Source organism: Bubalus kerabau, chromosome 4 (genome assembly GCF_029407905.1).
Source record: "Bubalus kerabau isolate K-KA32 ecotype Philippines breed swamp buffalo chromosome 4, PCC_UOA_SB_1v2, whole genome shotgun sequence".
Lineage (NCBI taxonomy): Eukaryota > Metazoa > Chordata > Mammalia > Artiodactyla > Bovidae > Bubalus > Bubalus kerabau.
The window spans coordinates 94,520,688-94,541,321 of record NC_073627.1 but is presented as its reverse complement, the minus strand read 5'-3'; the positions used below and the strand labels follow the sequence as shown (position 1 = coordinate 94,541,321).

At 42.0% G+C, this 20,634-nt stretch overlaps 1 protein-coding gene across 5 annotated transcripts in view; it reads right to left on the bottom strand.

Moving 5' to 3' along the window:
- TTC39B (tetratricopeptide repeat domain 39B) overlaps nt 1-20,634 on the bottom strand; it is a 154,860-nt gene that overhangs the window by 108,916 nt on the left and 25,310 nt on the right. The window lies entirely within an intron of this gene.

Genomic DNA, 20,634 nt, shown 5'->3' with positions numbered 1-20,634 from the left:
AGACTGAAGAGTGTGTGCTTAGTTGCTCAGTCGTGTCCAACTCTTGAGACCCCATAGACTGTAGCCTGCCAGGCTCCATGGGATTCTCCAGGCAAGAATACTGGAATGAGTTGCCACTTCCTTCTCCAGAGGATCTTCCCAACCCAGGAATCAAACCCAGGTCTCTTGCATTGCATGCAGACTCTTTACCGACTGAGCTACAAGAGAAGCCTATATAATATAAACTTGAAACACTGTAAATCAACTATATTTCAATTTTCAGAAAGAACAAGGTAGAGTCCTGAAAGAAAAATAAAATTCAAATTCCTTCTCAAAAATCTATGAAGCCCCTAAACGACCCTGCCAGCCTCTGACTACCCCTCTGCCCACTGGCCCCCTTACTCACTCCACTTCAGCCACAGTCTGTCCTTCTGTTCCATGCACAAGCCAAACTCATCCCATGCCTCTCTGCATGTCCCTTTCCTAGAATGTTCTTCACTCAACTCTTCCTATGGCTGACTCACTCTCATCTTTCCATTTTCAAATCCTCTAATAAACCAAATTAAAATTACTAAGAATAGCAGTATACTAATAGTTTCCCATCATCTGATTTCTTTCATTCTCAATACCATTCTTAATATCATAATCTCTAATCATCTCATTTGTTTATGTGGTTACAATCTGTCTCCATCAGGCCAGGTTCTCATTTATCATGTCTACATAGAAATCACCAGGGCTTGGCACAGAGTTGTTGCTCAAAAGATACATGTTGCTGAATGAATGACTTGAGCTTGGGCCATCAAGGCAGCGATCACATCACCTCATTTAGAACTATAATACAGAAATGAAGAAAGAGGACCCAAGAGCTTTTCTCTCATTTGATTAATAATACTGAACAATGTATATACCATATTACAGCTTCCCTGGTGACTCAGATGGTAAAGAATCCGCCTGCAATGCAGACTAGGGCTCAATCCCTAGGTTGGTAAGATACCCTGGAGAATGGTTTGGCAACCCACTCCAGTATTCTTGCCTGGAGAATCCCATGGACAGAGGTGCCTGGTGGGCTACAGTCCATAGGGTTGCAAAAGACTCAGACACAACTAAGCGACCAAACACACACAACACACTGACTCTGCAGGCAGGCAGGAAACAAAATGTGTAAATATGAAAAAGAAGAGACATTCTAAGTAGTGGCAGAACTGAGTTGAGAATTTGGGATTCCTGATCTATTGATCTACATTCATACCATACTCTGTAAAGGAGGTGGAGTCAGGGGCAATTCCATCTTATTCCTCATTCTCCAGAGACTAATGACTGGAGCAAAATCAGAAGCTCATAAACCAGCCACTGAAAGAAAAAGGAGCTGGCCCTCTAGCAAAAGAACCTAAGCCAATGTATAGGCTTCTCTGGCTTATATAAAAATTTCTAAGAAAAGACTCCTTTCTCCAAATCAAAAGTCTGAAGAGGCTCTTGGCATCACCAACCTTGTCATTTTGAATCACAGCCCAGTTTACCATCTGAAGGGTTGCAGAGAAGGTGAAAGACTAGGTTCTCCAGGAACCCAATTCTAGCTGTGATGACCAATTAAATTTACCTGTGCCAGACACCAGCTCATGGTCCCTCCAGCATTCCTGTTAACCCCACCCAGGCCGACCTGTACCAGGAAGGGGGGATGCAGAAAGCATGCTCCTGAGAGCTTCTGTGCACCTGATCCCCTCCTCACAAACCTCAACCCAGAACAGAGCACACAGCAGGCACAGAGACATGGAGTGGGCTTCAGGAAAGATAGCTCAGAAAGCCAGCTCTCCTTTTAAAAAGAAATAAGGCTAATATTTACACTTAAACAAGTAATACCCCTATACCCATCTCAGTGTTATAGTTTTTCCATTAGTCATGTACTGATGTGAGAGATGGACCATAAAGAAGGCTGAGCACCGAAGAATTGATGCTTTTGAACTGTGGTGCTGGAGAAGACTCTTGAAAGTCCCTTGGACAGCAAGGAGATCAAACTAGTCAATCCTTAAGGAAATCAACCCTGAATATTCACTGGAAGGACTGATGCTGAAGTTTAGTCTCCAGTACTTGGCCCACGTGATGCAAAGAGCTGATTCACTGGAAAAGACCCCGATCCTGGGAAACACTGAGGACAAGAGGAGTAGGGGGCGACAAAGGATGAGATGGTTAGGTGGCATCACTGACTCATGAGTTTGAGCAAACTCCAGGAGATAGTGAAGGACAGGGAATCCTGGCATGCTGCAGTTCATAAAGCCGCAAAGCGTCAGACATGACTTAGTGACTGAACAACAGCAACAATGCATCTCAAAACAAGAAACACTAAGTTATATCCAGTAAGAAATCATCTTAATTTGAGTAACACCTCTCCCTTTATCATATGCAGTATGTGCCTGAAGTGCTCATTTGGTTCAGTCATGTCCGACTGTTTGTGACCCTATGGACTGCAACCCATCAGGCTCCTCTGTCTGTGGGATTATCCCCGAAAGAATACTAGAGTGGGTTGCCATGCCCTCCCCCAGGGGATCTTTCTGACCCAGGGATCGAACCCACGTCTCCCGCATTGCTGGCAGATTCATTACCCCTGAGTCATGGGTGAATCCCCTATCATATGCAGCAGTTTCTCTAAATAAAACATACTGTACAACATGGAAACCACAGCTAGCAATACTGCATTGCATATTTGAAAATTGTTCAAAGAGCTGATATTGAAAATTTTCATCATACACACAAACAAATTATGACTATGTGACGTAATGGATGTGTTCAGTTCAGTTCAATTCAGTTCAGTCGCTCAGTTGTGTCTGAATCTCTGCAACTCCATGAACCACAGCACGCCAGGCCTTCCTGTTCATCGCCAACTACCGGAGTCCACCCAAATCCATGTCCATTGAGTCAGTGATGTCATCCAAACATCTCATCCTCTGTCATCCCCATCTTCTCCTGCCCTTAATCCCTCCCAGCATCAGGGCCTTTTCAAATGAGTCAGTTCTTCGCATCAGGTGGCCAAAGGATTGGAGTTTCAGCTTCAATATCAGTCCTTCCAATGAACACTCAGGACTGATCTTCTTTAGAATGGACTGGTTGGATCTCCTTGCAGTCCAAGGGACTTGCAAGAGTCTTCTCCAACACCACAGTTCAAAAGCATCAATTCTTCAGGGCTCAGCTTTCTTTATAGTCCAACTCTCACATCCATACATGACCACTGGAAAAACCATAGCCTTGACTGGATGGACCTTTGTTGGCAAGGTAATATCTCTGCTTTTTAATATGGTGTCTAGGTTGGTCATAACTTTCCTTCCAAGGAATAAGCATCTTTTAATTTCATGGCTGCAATCACCATCTGCAGTGATTTTGGAGCCCATAAAAATAAAGTCAGCCACTGTTTCCACTGTTTTCCCCATCTATTCGCCATGAAGTGATGGGACCGGATGCCATGATCTTAGTTTTTTGAATGTTGAGCTTTAAGCCAACTTTTTCACTCTCCTCTTTCACTTTCATCAAGAGGCTCTTTAGTTCTTCACTTTCTGCCATAAGGCTGGTGTCATCTGCATATCTGAGGTTACTGATATTTCTCCTGCCAATCTTGATTCCAGCTTGTGCTTCCTCCAGCCCAGCGTTTCTCATGATGTGAGATGTGAGATGGATGTGTTAACTAACCTTATTATGGTAATCATTTCACAATACAGTCATGTATCAAATCATTAAGTTGCACACCTTAAACCTACATGATGTTATAGGTTAACTATAGCTCACAAAGCTGGGGAAAATTTTTTAATTAAAAAATTATGTTAAAATCATTTTTTTCCATTTAGATGAATAATAAAAATTTAATACAATGCCTCCACATAAAAGAGAAAATCCACCAGCGTTCTAGGATATTATTCTAATAAACTAGAAATGAGAAAGAGAAATAGAAAAAAAGCAAAAGAGAAGGATAAAAAGAGGAAGAAAACTTTGTCTCTAAAGACCAGACAAAAGGTGATTTTTTTTTTTCACTTAACAAAAAGAAAAGGAGTTTCCCTGGTGACTCAGATGGTAGAGAATCTGCCGGCAGTGCGGGAGACCCAATTGGATCCCTAGGTGGGGAGATCCCCTAGAGAAGAGAAAGCTACTCATTCCAGTATTCTTGCCTGGAGAATTCCATGGACAGAGGCTATAGTCCATGGGGTCACAAAGAGTTAAACACAACTGACACACAAAGAGAAGAACTAAGATTAAATGAGTGCCTAACATGTGTCAGGCATTTTACAAAGCTCCTCCCAATTTGTAGCAAGTAAATTCAGTCACAGGTAACTACCTGAGCAATATTACACAGCTGGTAAGTGAAGGAACTGAGATTCAACTCCAGTTTTAACTTCAAAGTATTTTTTTAATGTTAATTAAGAAAAACATCCAAAACTAGGAGCTAAGGCAATTGGGCAGGAGTGGAGAAGCGGAGGAGAGAAGCGGGCATCATATCTCTGGAGGTAATACTGCAGACTGTCGCACAAATCCTCCCAAGTGTTCTTGAATTCTCTCAGATGATGTCCTTGTGTTTGACTTTGCTATTTACTATCAGATTAGAGCCAGAGCATCGCCTATAGAGGTACGGGTCCTCAGTTACCTGCCGCAGGGGCAGGGGGTCTGGATGTAGCAGACCTGGTATGGTATAAGCCCTCTTGGAGGAGGTCGCCATTAACACTACCAGAGAGCCACCAGAATTTACACAGGACTAGGGGAACAGACTTAGAGGGCACAAACAAACTCTTGTGCACAAGAGAACCCAGGAGAAAGGAGCAGTGACCCCATAAGAGACTGACCCACACTTGCCCGTGAGTGTCTAGGAGTCTCTGGCAGAGGCGTGGGGCAGTGGTGGCCTGGTGCAGGGTTGGGGCACTCAGTGCAGCAGTGTGTGCATGGGACCTTTTGAAGGAGGCTGCCATTATCTTCACTACCTCCACCACAGTTTGGCCTCAGGTCAAACAACAGGGAGGGAACACAGCCCTGCCCATCAACAGAAAATTGCATTAGAGTATTACTGACATAGCCCAGCCCATAAGACCCAGTTTCCCCCTCAGTCAGTCTCTCCCATCAGGAAGATTCCATAAGCTTCTTCTTTTTTTTTTTTTTAACTTTACAATATTGTATTGCTTTTGCCATATATCAAAATGAATCCACCACAGGTATACATGTGTTCCCCATCCTGAACCCTCCTCCCTCCTCCCTCCCCATACCATCCCTCTGGGTCATCAGAGGGCCAACAGAATGAAAACCACAATCACAGAAAATTAATTAAACTGGTCACATGGACCAAAGCCTTGTCTAACTCAATGAAACTATGAGCCATGCCATGTAGGGCCACCCAAGACGGACAGGTCATGGTGGAGAATACAGACAAAATGTGGTCCACTGGAGAAGGAAATGGCAAACCACTTCAGTATTCTTGCCTTGAGAACCCCATGAACAGTATGAAAAGGCAAAAAGATAGGACACTGAAAGATGAACTCCCCAGGTCAGTAGGTGCCCAATATGCTACTGGAGATCAGTGGAGAAATAACTCCAGACAGAATGAAGAGATGGAGCCAAAGCAAAAACACCCAGTTGTGGATGTGACTGGTGATGGAAGTAAAGTCTGATGCTATAAAGAGCAATATGGCATAGGAACCTAGAATGTTAGTTCTGTGAATCAAGGCAAATTGGAAGTGGTCAAACAGGAGATGGCAAGAGTGAACATTGACATTTTAGAATCAGTGAACTAAAATGGACTGGAATGGGTGAATTTAACTCAGATATATGACCTTATATCTACTACTGTGGGCAAGAATCCCTTAGAAGAAATGGAGTAGCCATCATAATCTACAAAAGAGTCCAAAACGCAGTAGGTGGATGCAATCTCAAAAACAACAGAACGATTTCTGTTCCCTTCCAAGGCAAACCATTCAATATCACAGTAATCCAAGTCTATGCCCCGACCAGTAATGCTGAAAAAGCAGAAGTTGAACAGTTTTATGAAGACCTATAAGACCACACAACTATGAACTATACACTATAGAACTATACACTATAGAACTATAGAACTAACACACAAAAATGATATCCTTTTCGTTATAGGGGACTGGACTGCAAAAGTAAGAAGTCAAGAGATACGTGGAATAACAGACAAATTTGGCCTTGGAGTACAGAATGAAACAGATCAAAAGCTAACAAAGTTTTACCAAGACTACATACCACTCATAGCAAACACTCTCTTCCAACAACACAAGAGATGACTCTACACATGGACATCACCAGATGGTCAATATCTAAATCAGACTGATTATATTTTTTGCAGCCAAAGATGGCAAAGCTCTATACATTCAGCAAAAACAAGACCGAGAGCTGACTGTGGCTCAGATCATGAACTCCTTATTGCCAAATTCTGACTGAAATTGAACAAAGTAGGGAAAACCACTAGACCATTCAGGTATGACCTAAACCAAATCCCTTCTGATTATACAGTGTAAGTGACAAATAGATTCAACGGATTCGATCTCATAGACAGAGTGCCAGAAGAACTATGGACAGAGGTTCATGACACTGTACAGGAGGCAGTGATCAAGACCATCCCCAAGAAAAAGGATGCAAAAAAGCAAAATGGTTGTCTGAGGAGGCCTTATAAATAGCTGAGAAAAGAAGAGAAGCTAAACATAAAAGAGAAAAGGAAAGATATACACATTTGAATGCAGAGTTCCAAAGAATAGCAAGGAGAGATAAGAAAGACTTCGTCAGAGATCAATACAAAGAAATAGAGGAAAACAATAGAATGGGAAAGACTAGAGATCTCTTCAAGAAAATCAGAGATACCAAGGGAACATTTCATGCAAAGATGGGCACAACTGGAGAAGGAACTGGCAACCCACTCCAGTATTCTTGCCTAGAGAATCCCATGGACAGAGGAGCCTGGTGTGCTGCCGTCTATGGGGTCGCACAGAGTCAGATACAACTGAAGTGACTTAGCAGCGGCAGCAAACCGTCAGACTAAGCTATCTGACACTTCAGAATATTATAAAAGCTTAGAGAAGGATTTTTTTTTTTACTTTGAACAAATGTCATTTATTGTACAACTTATTTAACACAAAATAGTGTCAATTTGTTATTTAATATAAATTATAGCCGGACACGACTGAGCGACTGATCTGATCTGATCTGATCTGATAGAGATAATAACAGAATAAATTTTGAGTCTGTGCTATAAAAAAAAAAAAAAACAAAAATAGATACAATTAAGAATAGAAATAGTATGGACCCTACAGAAGCAGAAGATATTAAGAAGAGGTGGCAAGAATACACAAAGAACTACACAAAAAAGATTTTCATGACCCAGATATCCACGATGGTGTGATCACTCACCTAGACCCAGACATCCTGGAATGCAAAGTCAAGTGGGCCTTAGGAAGCATCACTAGGAACAAAACTAGTGGAGGTGATGGAATTCCAGTTGAGCTATTTCAAATCCTGAAAGATGATGCTGTGAAAGTGCTGCACTCAATATGCCAGCAAATTTGGAAAACTCAGCAGTGGCCACAGGACTGGAAAAGGTCAGTTATCATTCCAATCATAAAGAAAGGCAATGCCAAAGAATGCTCAAACTACCGCACAATTGCACTCATCTCACACACTAGCAAAGTAATGCTGAAAATTCTCCAAGCCAGGCTTCAACAGTACATGAACTGTGAACTTCCAGATGTTCAAGCTGGATTTAGAAAAGGCAGAGGAACCAGAGATCAAATCGCCAACATCTGCTGGGTCATCAAAAAAGCAGGAGAGTTCCAGAAAAACATCTATTTCTGCTTTATGGACTATGCCAAAGCCTTTGACTGTGTGGATCACAATAAACTGTGAAAAATTCTGAAAGAGATGGGAATACCAGACCACCTGACCTGCCTCTTGAGAAACCTGTATGCAGGTCAGTTAGAACTGGACATGGAACAACAGACTGGTTCCAAATAGGAAAAGGAGTACATCAAGGCTGTATATTGTCACCCTGCTTATTTAACTTATATGCAGAGTACATCATGAGAAACGCGGGGCTGGAAGAAGCACAAGCTTGAATCAAGATTGCCAGGAGATTATCAATAACCTCAGATATGCAGATGACACCACCCTTCTGGCAGAAAGTGAAGAGGAACTAAAAAGCCTCTTGATGAAAGTAAAAGAGGAGAGTGAAAAAGTTGGCTTAAAACTCAACATTCAGAAAACTAAGATCATGGCATCTGTTCCCATCACTTCATGGGAAATAGATGGGGAAACAGTGGAAACACTGAGAGACTATTTTTGGGTTCCAAAATCACTGCAGATGGTGACTGCAGCCATGAAATTAAAAGATGCTTGCTCCTTGGAAGAAGAGCTATGACCAACTTAAACAGCATATTAAAAAAGCAGAGACATTAGTTGCCAACAAAAGTCCATCTAGTCAAAGATAAGGTTTTTCCAGGAGTCATGTATGGATGTGAGAGCTAGACTATAAAGAAAGCTGAAAGCCAAAGAATTGATGCTTTTGAACTGTGGTGTTGGAGAACACTTTTGAGAGTCCCTTGAACAGCACAGAGATCTAACCAGTCCATCCTAAAGGAGATCAGTCCTGAATATTCACTGGAAGGACTGATGCTGAAGCTGAAACTCCAATACTTGATTCTCCCACTTGATGCAAAGAACTGACTCATTGGGAAAGATTCTGATGTTGGGAAAGATTGAAGGCAGGAAGAGAAGGGGACAACAGAGGATGAGATGGTTGGATGGCATCACCAACTCAATGGACATGAGTTTGAATACGCTCAGGAAGATGGTGATGGACAGGACAGCCTGGCATGCTGCAGTCCATGTGGTCACAAAGAGTCGGACACAAATGAGCAACTGAACTGAACAGAAGCCAGATACTATGAGATTATTTATTAATGTGCAGATTTCGGAATGGTAAGGAAACCTCAAAGATTACAGTTTTATGACCCTGTAGGACACTATCCAGCTTTATCTGTAGCCTAGGGATCTTAAGCTAACATTGTTCTTGTTTGAAGTCTATAAATACCCAGTTCCACAAACAGTCCGTGAATCAGTTTACCATCTCACTGGTTTCCCTCAGTGATGGGTTAAATAAAAGTTTCAACATGTCCACTTTATATCTTTATGAGAGTCATATCCACTCCTTTCCTCAGTGGATTCCCATCAGGACCGCTAGGTTTGGCACCTGATCTGCAAGGAACTGCTAGTCAACAGTCTCCCATCCAACACTAAATATCCGTACATCTTCATGCATTTCTCACAGAGCATAACAAGATTTTTCTACCTCTGGTGTTTGCTTCTCTAAACTCACCATCAACTTCCCAGTGCTTCACCACTGCTGGTTTTCACTTCCCCAGTGATTACAACAGTTGGTTTCCCTGACACTTTGCACCACTAGGTAAGTGTACCATGTGGCTGCTGCTACTAAGTCACTTCAGTCATGTCTGACCCTTTGTAACCTTATGAACTGCAGCCTACCAGGCTCCTCTGTCCATGGGATTTTCTAGGCATGAATACTGGAGTGGATTGCCATGGTCTTCCCTTCAGGAGTATCTTCCCAACCCAGGGATCAAACCCACATCTCTTATGTCCTCTGCATTGGCAGACAGGTTCTTTACCCCTGCACCACTTGAGAAGCCCATACACCATGTGGGGTCCAGTTGAAAGAAATACAGTCAGAGAAGCATCCAGAGTCCTTCCAGTTTAAGGAAAGTAATACAAGAAAGGCTTTAGCATAGTCGATGAAACAGAGATAGATGTTTTTCTGAAATTCCATTGCCTTCTCTATAATCCAGCAAATGTTGGCAATTTGATCTCTGGTTCCCCTTTCTTTTCTAAACCCAGCTTGGACATCTGGAAGTTCTGGTTTGCATAATGCTGAAGACTAGCATGCAAGATTTCAAGCATGGCCTTACTAGCATGGGAGATGAGTGCAATTGTCCGATGGTTAAGTTAGCACATTCTCTAGTACCACCCTTCTTGAGAACTAGGATGAGGATTGAGCTTTTTAAGTCCTGTGGCCACTGCTGGGTCTTCCAGAATCTAATGGCAGAAAGCAAAGAGGAGCTAAAGAGCCTTTTGTTCAAGGTGAAGGAGGAGAGTGAAAGAGCCGGCTTAAGACTAGATATTAAAAAAACTAAGATCATGGCAGCTAGCCCCATTGCTGCATGGCAAACAGTAGGAGGAAAGGGTGGAAGCAGTGACAAAATCCTCTTCTTGGGCTCCAAAATCATTGCAGATGATGACTGCAGCCATGAAATCAGAAGACAATTGCTTCTTGGCAGGAAAGCAATGACAAACATAGACAGCGTGTTGAAAAGCAGAGACATTACTCTGCTGACAAAGGTCCACATAAGCGAGGCTATGGTCTTCCCAGTGGTCACATACGGTTGTGAGAGCTGAGCCATAAAGAAGGTAGACCACCAAAGAACTGATGTCTTTGAACTGTGGTGCTAGAGAAGACTCCTGAAAGTCCTTTGACAGCAAAGAGATCAACCCAGTCAATCTCAAGGGAGATCAACCCTGAATATTCACTTTCCAGGACTGATGCTGAAGCTGAAGCTCCAGTATTTTGGCCACCTCATGCAAAGAGTTGACTCATTGGAAAAGACTCTGATGCTGGGAGGGATTGGGGGCAGGAGGAGAAGGGGATGACAGAGGACGAGATGGCTGGATGGCATCACTGACTCGATGGACGTGAGTCTGGGTGAACTCCAGGAGTTGGTGATGGACAGGGAGGCCTGGCATGCTGCGATTCATGGGGTCGCAAAGAGTCGGACATGACTGAGCGACTGATCTGATCTGATCTGATGTGAACAGATGACTCTTTGGAAAAGTCCCTGATGCCAGGAAAGATTGAGCGCAGAAGGAGAGGAGGGCATCAGAGGATGAGATGGCCAGATGGCATGGCCAATGCAATGGACATGAATTTGGGCAAACTGGGAGATGGTGAGAGACAGGGAGGCCTGGCATGCTGCAGTACATGGGGTCACAAGGAGTCAGACACAACTGGGCAACAGAACAACAACACAAGAAAACTCACACTGCTGACAAAAGAGATGTGCTCAGCGGAAAGCCTCAGCATTTAGTTCCATCCTTAAAGACTGCTGCATCAGCCTCCCCAGCTCCCATGCTAGGGCCAACCCTGAGGAGCCACTACTCTTGGGCATAAGTGTAATAAATGTTTATTTGAGCCACACCTGGCTCCTAAGCACATGCTGCCTTTCCAACGGAACCTCACTTTCTCAAGAGCCTATCTTGACTCTGGCTGCAGTCAAGGGCCATCTGACTCCTGAATTCACTTTATAACCCAACACAGTGCTCTGCACTTCAAAAACTATTAGCAGATAATTGTTAAAAGACTGGCTAGCTGAGAACCCTTGTCCTGAGATAAGAGGTCTTTACTTTGAGCAGTTTCATTCTGCAATTCAGCAAATGGACTAACCTTGTTAGGTGAGAGATTCCCTGCGGGCAACCTTCCAGAGGCCACCCACCACTCCAGGGCCTGCTCCCTGCTGGGTAGGGAGCCTGAAACCCGACTTCCTTCCCCCAGCGGGATGGAGGATCCTGGATACAGAACAGAGAAGTGAGGAAAAGGAATGAGGGGTGCTGCATCACTGCTAAAGCTTTTCTAAACCATTTTCATCTTCATTTGTAACATTCTGAATAGCAAAAATGCATGCAAGTGCATTTAAGTGACAGCAAGTTTTTAATAAGTGTTTATTTCTTTAAGACTCTTAAATAATGGAGATGCTAATGATGAAGATAATCATATTATTTTTTGCCCTAAGGGAGAGAGGCAAAGACTAAAGATAACAAATATGCTACTAAAATATGCAGGAATTTAAATACTTTATTAATTTCCAAAGAGACCAAATAGATTTACAAATTTTTCAGGTCTCCCCATCTGAATTTTAATTCACTTTGGGGTATGAAAAGAAATATGTGGTAAATATTACTCTAAGAAAGGAGAGGGAATAGGAAGGAACATGATAAAAATTAAAAGTAGGTACTGCAAATCCAGTAAGTTGAATCACTTCCCTATGGCCTCTTCCTTTCTCCCCTTACCTTTTCCTCTTTCTCATCTTCCTCCTGTGTCTCTTTCTCCATTTTTCCCTCTCCTATTTGAATGATTTCAATAGGACTGTGGGCCAAAGCCTCCATGTTCTCATCCATCTGTTGTTCTTCAGGGAGGGATGACAAGGTCTGAAGGGGCTCTGTTGACACCTTCTTCCTCAATGAGAACCACTCCCCACCCCATAGCATCAGACCCTTCCCACCGGAGCCTTTACCCAACATTCCATTCTATTGACCAATGAAGCTGTGTGTTTGGTACCATGGACTCAAAGAACCCCAGAGCTGCTGAGAACTCTGAGAAGTAACAGATTCTACACTTGGCTCTGGGTCACATCTGGACTATTCTCAGGGAGATGAACCATAAAGAGGATGCCCTAGCCTCTCAAAGGATTAGTGCAGAGATTACGAATCGTGGGTATTAGGGTCCTAAGAACCACAGACACTCCTCCTCATGACATTGTCCCCTGGTCGATCAAGATGTCCAAAATGGGAAACCAAACTGACATCAGTTGTTACACTTTATTATCATCTTAGTGACACACCAGAAGGGCTCCTCAAATATTGGATGTAAATCTTCTCACACGTAAAAGGAAAAAGTACATTTAAAGGAATCATATGGGAAATGCATAAACCTAAGTGATATCACTCCCTACTTCAATAAAGTATTGGTTTTCCTAAATCAAGGTTAATTAACTAAAAATACAAATTTATTATATATCCATGAAATGACTCTTAGAAAATAATCGGGGCAAAGAACTTTTTAATATATGTGTCCTGAGCTCATGTGTCAGAGAGAACTGTTCATTCTGCTCACATCTGCCATCCATGGCCTTTTGGAGCATTTAAACTCTTCCAGTTGCACTTTATAGGCTGCATTTTTTAATAAGTTCCTATTGTAGGAGGGAACGTCAATGCCCCAGACTCTCTGGAGCCAAATGTAAACCTCAGCTTCAGTTTATTCCCAGTACTGGATCTGAAGGGTGCAATCACTGCTCATACCTCCCCTTTAAAGATTAACATTAAAACTCAACTGACCCATAGAGCTCTTAGTCAGAGGGAAGGAAAGTGATGGGGGCCCATATACGAGAGATTCTTCACACCCCCACGTGCCCACTTGGCCCTTCAAGTGCATAAAATGCAACCTTCCCAAGGTTATGAACAGAATTCTTAAAAAGAACAGACAAAGAACCAGACACAGAGTTTATCTTCCACATTTGCCCAGAAGGTTTATAAAATCTACTTTCTGGGATATGCTTATCAAAAAACTGGAGATTTACATACACTATTCAAAACTAGAGTTTTTAAATTTCAGATAAATATAAATAGTAAAAATCAACTGCCAAAAGAAAAAAAAAGAAAAATGTGTGCCTGAGAAACTTTGAAGCACTCATCACTTGTGGTTGAAAACGATTTCACACATTCTCCAAGTATAGTATTAACATAATTCTCGAGTTTCTCTCATGCCAGGGAAGTCCTCTAATATTACCCCGTAAGTCCTGTCTTTTTTTTTTCAAGGTTCAAATTTACAAAAAATCGCAGATCTCATAGTGAAAATAGGAAATCTGGAGTGACAGCCACTTCATTAGGAAAGATTACATTGAGCCCATACATAAATTGAGCGTATTTTAACTAAGCCACTGTCATGTGTTCGTAAGTCAGATTTTATTCAAAGATTCACTTAAGTGCATTTCCAGCTCAAGAGAGTGGAAAACATAAATTTAGGCCAGGAAGTGGAACCCACGTGGGTCTCAATCTCAGCTCTACCCCACCCCTGGGGAGGTTCTAGCCTTCTGAATCCTGCTCCACTGATTTTCCTAAGAACCTATCAGAACTCCCTTACTGAAAGCAAGGGCTGTCATACTCCTTTTGAATCCACTTGGTAACCCAACACAGTACTTTTGCACTTTGCAGACTCTTAGCAATGGGGATTCCAACCATCTCCCCAAGTGGTTGGAAGGATGTTAGAGAGACAATAGCATGTAAAGGTCCAACTCAAAACAGACTCAGTAAATACCATTCCTGAAGACACTAACTTCTCAGATATGGGGTGAATCGGTGGACTCATGGACACAGAGCTGGGATCCCTCACTCTACTTCCTCAAGAACTCTTTCCCACTAAAGATTCTGCATCTTCTTTTGAAAGAGAGAAAAGAGGCTGAAATATGGGAATATTTATAGCAAATAGGTACTCAAAAAATGTTAACTGCCTTACTTCTCCCATCCGAAAATGCCTTCATCTCTTATTTTTCAGTGCCCAGACTCTTCCTACTCAGTGGGTTACTCAACATGATAAACATAACTCATGAGCACAGAGCCCAAGGCCTCAGCTCACTGGGGAGCAGTGACCTTGGCCAACAACGTGACCTTGGTTAATACACTCAACCTCATGGGGCTCTAGCCTCCTCATGAGGAAAGCAGAGAGGCTGGCATAGATACCATCCCTTACTCAAAAGCCTAGATTCTCTGAATTCAACACAAATCCTCCCCAATAAGGGAGGTGACTGTCCATCACACATGCTAAAATAAAATTCCTCGCTGAAGGCTGGCATCCAGAGGGACTGCATCCAAACAAAGGGCTGGGCTGTCAGAGTCCTATCAGTGGTACTAACTCAACCCTCAATAGCCAGCTAGTGTGTTAAGGACCAGGCAAAGCAGTTCACATGATGATTCTTTGGTGTTTCTAACAACCAAGCACAGGGAAAACATGAAATTAAAAAGAACCACCAGATGTCACCCTCACAAATAACAAATGAACTGGACAGCACTGCTCTAACTGTTAGTCGCTCAGTCGTGTCCAACTCTTTGCAACCCCATGGACCCCACCAGGCTCCTTTGTCCATGGAAATCTCCAGGCAAGAATCCTGGAGTGGGGAGTCATTCCCTTCTGCAGGGGATCCTCCCAACCCAGTGACAGAAGCCAGGTCTCCTGCATTTGCAGGAAGATTTTTTATCCACTGAGCCACCAGGGAAGCTCAGCATTGCTTTAGTTTCTACTAACATATAGAGAAGTATGTTTTTTAAAAAATGAAATAGTTAACTTTATGAAGGGGGAAATATTGTCCTTTCTGCATTTCATTATAAATATGGAGTTGAGTTGAAGCTTAAGGTAAGGGTTAAGTTCTAAGTCAAGTACATAAAAGGAAAATCACATATAGTCAAAATTGACATTGAACAAATACTTTAAATTGTCATTATTACAAAATTCAGTTTGGGATGTAACCTCAGAGAGGAATGGGCATGTACAAACCCAAAATGTGTACAGCCACGTACAGTGTGTGATAAAGACTGTATACGCAAAACATAAGTTCTTTTACAAGGGTATACTGTTGAATTTGTTGAACAAAAATTAGTAAATTATTTTACTTCCCTGTACTAGTCCTCAGCTACTATTTTTATGGTTGTAAAATGAACCCTGGCAATCACTTAATACGTCAAGCACTCCTGTCCTCTGGTGCCAGTCCTACAAAGCTATAGTAAACAGAGGAATATCTGGGGCATACCATTTTTGCAGGAGCATAATTTCATATAAAACAAATAGCTACAAACAGAACCAAGAGACTGAGTTTTACCATTTCAAGCTATTTAATTTTGAAACCATCACAAATAGAGGTATTTTTAATTTAAAATGAACGGAGCTGGGAATTCTTTGGTAGTCCAGTGACTGAGACTCCCAGTGACTATGCTCCCAAGGCAGGGGGCCTGGGTTCGATCCCTGGTCAAGGAACTAGATCCCACATGATGCGCCTAAGACTCAGCACAGACAAATAAATTAAATAAATAAATAGTAAAATGAAGAAAGCGGATACTTCTTCCTATGAATAAATAACCATAAATTCAATCTGTTGATGTCTATTAGTGTTAGACATTTTTATATAATTTTATTTATTTATTTTTGGCTGTTCTGGGTCGTCACTGCTACTCAGGCTTTTCTCTAGCTGCAGCAAGCAGGGTAAATTCTTCCTTGCAGTGCACCAGCTTCTCACTGCAGTGGCCTCTCTTGTCGAGCACAGGCTCTGGGTGGGGCGCGGGTTTCAGTAGCTGGTGGGCTCAGTAGTTGTGGTTCAGGGCTTAGAGCGCAGGCTCAATAGTTCTGGCGCACATGCTTAGTTGCTCCGCGGCACGTGGGATCTTCCTGGATTAGGGATTCAACCCATGTCTCCTGCATTAGTAAGCGGATTCTTTACTGCTGGGCCACTAGAGAAGCCCCTATGTTAGACATTTAGATGCTTATTTCCAATTCACAATCAATCATTAAAAAAAAAATTTCACCTGGACTTCCCTGGTAGTCCAGTGGCTAAAAATCCACTTTCCAATGCAAGGTACATGGGTTTGATCCCTGCTCGGAGAAGATTCCACATGGCACGGGCAATTAAGCCCGTGCACCACAACTGAGCCCACTACCCTAGAGCCCATGTCCCACAAGAGAAGCCACCACAATGAGAAGCCCATGGGCTGCAACTAGAGAGTAGCCTTCCCTGCCACAACTAGAAAAAGCCCTCGCACAGCAACAAAGACACGGCACAGGCAAAAGTAAATAAATAAATAAAATTTAAAAAAACATTTTACCTCTACTATTACTACTGTTAATATATTCTGACAATAACAACAATAATAAAAGGTTATTGAGTGCCAAACACTGCTCTAAATCCTTAATGTGCATTAACTCATTTAATCTTCATAATGACTCTAAGAGATACAGTTATTATTATATCCAAATAAGAAAACTAAGACTTGTGGAGATTTAATTCACTTACCCAACATCTCATAGATGAACCTCTGTTTTTCCATCTATGTGATGGGAATAATACCACTTAATTTATAGCACTGTTTTGAGGCTTAAACTGAGATAATGTATTTAATGCACCCAGCTCAGTACTGACACAATACTAACAAATAATTTCTTTTGTGATCATTAAAGTGGTTCTACAACTGAGCCTCCAGAGCAGCCTAAGGATAAGCAAAAAGAAACCTCTTGCATCATCTTATTCAACCCTCAAATATTCCAGCAATGACAGAAAGATGGCAGAATTAGCATTCCCTTACTTATAGCTCTGCTCCAAAGCAAAAGTTTTTAAAATAGAATATAGATCTTATCTGTTAACCATTGGGAAGAGGTAGTTCCTAAAGAATAAGGCTTCAAAGGTAACTTGAAACTGAAAAAGCCCATTACATGGGATAGATAGGTTAAGAGTCAGACCTGAGCTCAGGTGCTCAGAATCAGCCTCCCTGAGTTCAAATCCATTTCACCACCTATTAGCTCTGTGACCTTGGGCAAGCCTTTTCCTTTCTTCTACCTCAGTTTCCCACCTCACTGGTGTGTTCACTGATTAAATGACACATTGAAAAGCACAGAGTACAAAGCATCCAGGATAAAACACTAGTTATTACCACTACTATTATTGATGGGACTTGAAACTTCTAAAGGCACTAGTTGGGGGTACTGAGTGCTACAGCCTGCAGAAGGTAGGGGAGTGCACAGGGCACAACACTTTGCACTAGCAATCCTGCTTCTGCCCCCGCCCCCACCGGCTGACACGCCCCAATGTCCTCAAAGAGACCAGTCCACTGCCACAGAGGTCACCAAACTACAACTCATAAGCCAAATCCAGCCTGCCCCCTGTTTTTGTAAATAAAGTTTTATTGGAATGCTGCCACTCTCGATCATTTACATGTTGTCTATTTATATATTTCCTCTCACACCCTCAGAGCTGAGTTATTGCAAGTGAGACCACAAGGTCTACAAAGCTGAAAATATTTACTCTCTGGCCTTTCATAGATAGTTTGCCTACCTTTGCATAAAGGGATAAAATATCAAATTTCCTTCCCTACCCCATTGGATATTTTGAGGATGGAATAAGAAATAGATGTGAAAAATCTATAAAATAGCAGGAATTATTTACCCAAAAACCCACAGCCTGCAAGTTTCAAATTCAAGGGGGAAATAAATAATGCTAAGACTGTGCGTGTGAGTCCCACTAACAGCTCCATCAATTCTTAACTATGTGTGGCTTTGGGCAAGTTATTGTAATTAGCTTCTCTAAGATTCATATTCATCATAATAACAATACCGAACTCGTGGGATTCAAAGAATTAAATGAGATGTATTAGGGTTAGGCATGGTGCCTGGTCAATATTAAGTAATTGATAATGTCAGCTCTTATTAAATGATTGCATTCATTACTGCAAGAAAAAGGTTTATGTCAAATACTGGACCACTCAATACTTTCCCTCCCAGGATATACATACTTGAGAATTATCGGTGCTAGCAAAGCAGGGATGCTAAGGACACTAATCTGGTCCTTCGAGGAGTCTAAGAAAGAAAAGGTTAAAATTTCGAGGCTAAATTCTGCTTAACTCCCACAGTCAACATAATACTCCTTTGTCAACATCAGGAAAATTTCACCAAGAAGCTAAATTGCATATCTACATATTTGTATTATACAGAGAAATAAACTTTATACTATAAGACAAATTAACTGAATCAATCCGATGCAAAATGCTGACATTTGCTTCTGCTGCTGCTAAGTCACTTCAGTCGTGTCCGACTCTGTGCGACCCCATAGAGGGCAGCCCACCAGGCTCTGCCGTCCCTGGGATTCTCCAGGCAAGAATACTGGAGTGGGTTGCCATTCCCTTCTCCAATGCATGAAAGTGAAAAGTGAAAGAGAAGTCGCTCAGTCATGTCCAACTCTTAGCAACCCCATGGACTGCAGCCCACCAGGCTCCTCCATCCATGGGATTTTCCAGGCAAGAGTACTGGAGTGGGGTGCCATTGCCTTCTCCAATTTTGCTTCTAACAAGAAGCAATTAAATATAGAAATTTATTCAAAAAAGCAGAAGGAAGAAACTGCCAGAAGGGATTAGCATAATAGATCATGTAATTTGTGTCTCAAACTTGATATACATTACACATCAAAAAAAATTTAATGAATTAAAGATTCTAAACATGCTAAAAGACAAAAACTATAATTCTGAGAAAACAAATGCATTAGAAAGAACTTGAAATGACTACAGAAGGGCACCAGGAAACTGATACATTTGAGGCTGATGCAAATGTTCAATATCTTAATTATAGTGGTGGTTAAATGGGTGAACATATTTATGAAACTTAATTTGTACAGTTAAGATGGGTCATTTTATCACATGCAATTATACCTTGATGGCAGAAAGTGAAGAGGAACTCAAAAGCCTCTTGATGAAAGTGAAAGAGGAGAGTGAAAAAGTTGGCTTAAAGCTCAACATTCAGAAAACGAAGATCATGGCATCCGGTCCCATCACTTCATGGGAAATAGATGGGGAAACAGTGTCAGACTTTATTTTTTGGGGCTCCAAAATCACTGCAGATGGTGATTACAGCCATGAAATTAAAAGACGCTTCCTCCTTGGAAGGAAAGTTATGACCAACCTAGATAGCATATTCAAAGGCAGAGACATTACTTTGCCAGCAAAGGTCCATCTAGTCAAGGCTATGGTTTTTCCAGTGGTCATGTATGGATGTGAGAGTTGGACTGTGAAGAAGGCTGAGTGCCGAAGAATTGATGCTTTTGAACTGTGGTGTTGGAGAAGACTCTTGAGAGTCCCTTGGACTGTAAGGAGATTCAACCAGTCCATTCTGAAGGAGATCAGCCCTGGGATTTCTTTGGAGGGAATGATGCTGAAGCTGAAACTCCAGTACTTTGGCCACCTCATGTGAAGAGTTGACTCATTGGAAAAGACTCTGATGCTGGGAGGGATTGGGGGCAGGAGGAGAAGGGGACGACAGAGGATGAGATGGCTGGATGGCATCACTGACTGGATGGACGTGAGTCTGAGTGAACTCTGGGAGTTGGTAATGGACAGGGAGGCCTGGCATGCTGCAATTCATGGGGTTGCAAAGAGTCGGACACGACTGAGCGACTAAACTGAACTGAACTGAATGTTGGTTTTTAAAAGAACTTAAGAAAAAGTAAATACTTCCATGAAAGTGAAAGCGTTAGTCACTCAGTCATGTCTGACTCTTTGTGACCACATGGACCGTAGCCCACCGGGCTCCTCTGTCCATGGAATTCTCCAGGCAAGAATACTGGAGTGGGTACCCATTCCCTTCTCCAGCGGATCTTCCTGACCCAGGGATCGAACCGGGGTCTCCCACATCACAGGTAGATTCTTTACTGTCTCAGTCACCAGGGAAGCCCCAAATAATTCCATACTAAGTGTTAAAAATTTTGATGCTGATGATGTCATAATAATAGTTAACACTTCTACAGCACTCTTTATGTACCAGGCACTGTTCTACACACTTTCATATATATTAACTTCTTTGCTTTTCATGACAACCCCCTGAAGTAGCTTAGTATTACCCCCAGTTAACAAATGATGAAACTGCAACACAGAGAGGTTAAGTAACCTGCCCAAAGTCACAAAGCATCCAAGTGACAGAATCAGAATTTGAACCCATAAAAAACTTCAGAATCTGTGATCTATATTCACACTCATTAAACTTTTTAAACTGTTTTTGAGAAATCAATTTTTTAAATTCAACAAACTGAGCTAATTGACAAAATG